General features: G+C 29.4%; 1 pseudogene; it reads right to left on the minus strand.

The window, feature by feature from the left end:
- Positions 1–1,502: 1,502 nt before the first annotated feature.
- Positions 1,503–1,621, minus strand: LOC112479106 (annotated as a pseudogene).
- Between the last annotated feature and the right edge of the window lie 2,125 nt (positions 1,622–3,746).

The raw sequence follows: 3,746 nt of genomic DNA on the forward strand, positions 1-3,746 counted from the left end.
ACTGCCATTCCACTATATTACAATATTTTTCCATAGTAGCAAGAAAATTTGATTGAAAATAAGTACATTTGGTTTTTATTTCTGTTTCAGTTGCCAAATCATAATATATATATTCTGATTATATATAGAATAATTATGTACAATTATATTAGATTATGTTATATATAAATATATAATTATAATTATACTTTTGCAATATATAAATCAATTTATTCTTCTCTTGGGTTCTCAGTTTTCTAAAACATCCTTTCAAAAAGGTATATTTTAGGCTGTGCTGTCTACTAATATTCATTGTTGTCCTCCTTAATTAATATAGCTTCTGAATCTAGAAGGAAACATGGTCACTCAGCTTTAAAGTGCATTTCACACCTTACATGCAACTAGATGTATTCATGTGACTGATAGACCAATAGGATTTGAGCAGAAGTGGTATTTGTGACATCAGGGTCATGAACTTAAAGGAAACATACTCCTCATCTGGACTTCCACTTTCTTGCTAGTTCATATACAGATGTGATAGAAGTCATGTTAGGAGTGGAAGAAGAAAAAAAAAAAAAAGGAATGAGATACTTACTTCTGGATTATTGTTATGAGAAAAAAAGACAATCTATCTTACTGAATTCAATGAATTTTAGTTGTATTGTTTTTGCTGTTGTTGTTACAACCATGTACATTATATTACCTTTTAATAAATGATGTGAACCCTTACTGTCTTAAATCTCTGAAACAATCTATGATCTGTGACATTTGAACTTTTATAAAAATTAAAAGAACTTGTTAACCTATAGTTAACAATGACATAATGAGCATATGGTAGAAAAGCATAAATATTAGAAAGAAAGTAAAGCTACCTCCCATAATAAGTGAAGATATAGTGTTAGGTGCAGAGAAAGTTGCTGACTTATATAAAACAAGAACAAGTCATCTCTGCCCAATGCACAGCTAAAAGGAGAAAAATTAACAACCTAAACCTTTTTCATTAGAAATTTTATTTAATAAAACTGCACTTAATATTAGTCTGTATTATCAGTAATAGAACTTAAAATACATTCATTTTCATTTCAACCAATTCTAAGATTGAAAATATACTCCTCCAATCTTAAAAGGAATAAAGAGCTAAAATCGTAGTAGTGAAAATAAATGTTTTTTTTACAAATAGCTTACTATTTCATATGATTTAATTAAGCAAACAGATTTAATAGTAAACTTCAATAAGTTTACCACACGTCCAAGGTATTTTGTGAAATTAAGTTTTCTAATTGTTTCATCCTATTTGGAATACTTTCTAAAAATTCTTTGAAATTATTTTGATCTTTAATAGCAGTTACACTGTCTTTTAGCTAAAACTTAAACTTTTTAAACAGAAGGTAAAATCTTGGAGATATTTAGTCTTCCCAATTTTGTGTTCACTGTAGGGCACTATAGGTTAAAACTAGTGCCCAAATATGACTAAAAAAATTAAAAGCCATTCTATATTTACCAATTAGAAGGTTTTTTTTAAACACCTACAGCACCTGGTATTTCTAGGTGGTCTCCCATCCAAGTATTAACCAGGCCTGACCCTACTTAGCTTCTGAGATCAAATGAAATCGGGCATGTTCAGAGTGGCATGGCTGTAGACTAATCAGAAGATTTAATATGGTTAAGATGGTAATATTCCCTAAACTGATCTCAAGATTCAACATGATCCTTATTAAAATAACAGATAGATTCTTGGCACAAATTGATGAACTAATTCTAATATGCTTTTATGAAAATTCAGTGGATATTCAAAGAACCCAAAACAAGAATACCCAAAACAACCTTGTAAAAGATGAATAAAGCTGAACAACTCCCTCTTCCCAATTTCAAAACTTATAGTAAAGCTACAGTACTCAAGATAGTATGATACTGGCACAAGGATGTTAACAGAATAGAATTGAAAGTTGGGATAAATCCTAACATTTATGGTCGATTGATTTTTGATGAGGCTGCTGAAACAATATAGTTGAAAAAGAATAGTTTTTCAACAAACTGGGCTAGGACAATTGGATATTAACACAAAAAAATAAAGTTTGTCCCTTACCTCACATCATGTACAAAAGTTAACTCAAATGGATCAAAAACCTAAATGTAAGAGCTAAAACTGTAAACTTTTAGATAAAAATATATACATAAATTTTTGTGACCTTAAATTAGGCAATGCTTTCTTAGATATGACATCAAAAGCACAAGAAACAACAACAACAAAAAAAAATAGATAAAGTAGGCATCATCAAAATTTAAAACTTTTGTTCTTCAAAGAATACCATTAAAAAAGTGAAAATATAGTTCAAAGAATGGAAACCTTTTGTTTTTCAAATTATATATCTGATAAGGGACTTGTATCCAGAATATATTAAAAAAAATACATTAAATCTCAATAATAAGAATATAAATGACCTAATTAAAAATGGGTAAAGGATCCAAATAAATAGTTCTGCAAAGAAGATATAAAAATGGTCAAGAGGCAGATGAAAAGGTGTATAACATCATTAACCATCAAGGTGTAGGACAACCATTAACCATCAAATGGAAATCAAAATTACTATAAGATACTATTTCTTACTTACTAGAATGGCTAGAATAAAAGATACACATTATAACAAGTGTTGACAAAAATCTAGTAAATTGAAGCCCTCATATGCTGTGAATGACAATGTAAAATGCTACAGCCATTTTGGAAAACAGTCTGGCAGTTTCTCAGATGGTTAAACATAGAGTCTAAGACCCAGCAACTTCTATTCTAGGTATATACTCAAAAGAAATAAAAACATATTTCCACACAAAAATATTCATATACAAATATTCATAGCAGCATTATTCTCAATAGCCAAAAAGTAGAAATAACCCAAATGTCCATCAACTGATGAAAACTGGTAAATTCATAAAATATTACTTAGCTAAAAAAACAAACGAAGTACTGGTTCATGCTATAGTGTGGGTACATTAAATAAGTTAGTCACAAATCACCACATACTGTTTGTCCATTGTATGAAAGGTCTATAATAGTCAAATCTATAAAGACAACAAATAGATTAGTTGTTACCTAGGGCTGGGGAGGTTGCTGAAATTGAGGAATGATGGCTAAAGAAAAAAGGATTTATTTTTGGAAAATGAACAAAGCAATAAAAACATTATAAAATTAATTGTGATGATGGATGCACAATTCTGTCAATTTATAAAAGTACTTTAAATGGGCAAATTGTATGATATGTGAATTTCATCACAATAAAACAGTTTAAAAAAACAAGAATTATGTGCAGTCTAAAAAAGCTAAACTCATAGAAACAGAATGATTGTTAGCTGTCAGGGGCTGAGGGGTGGGGGAAATGAGATGTTCAAAGTGTCAAAGTGTACAAACTTCCATTTATAAGATGAATAAGTTCTAAAGATGTAATGTATAGTGTGGTGACTATAGTTAACAATACTGCCTTATATACTTGAAAATTGCTAAGAGAGTAGATCTTAAATATTCTCACTACCACCACAATTACTATGACAAAATGGTAATTGTGTGAGATGAAGAATGTCAAATACATTGTAGTAATCATTTTGCAATGTATACATGCATCAAATCATCACATTGCACATCTTCAAATTATTCATGTTATATGTTAATTATATATCAATAAAGATCAGGGGAAAAGTGAGGAACATTGCTGTATGCTCTTATTGCAGAGTTTTACTGCTGCTAGGTATTATAATGTGAACGAATCTTTATAATA

This window comes from Pteropus alecto, unplaced genomic scaffold, assembly GCF_000325575.1.
Source record: "Pteropus alecto unplaced genomic scaffold, ASM32557v1 scaffold33, whole genome shotgun sequence".
NCBI classification, from domain to species: Eukaryota; Metazoa; Chordata; class Mammalia; order Chiroptera; family Pteropodidae; genus Pteropus; species Pteropus alecto.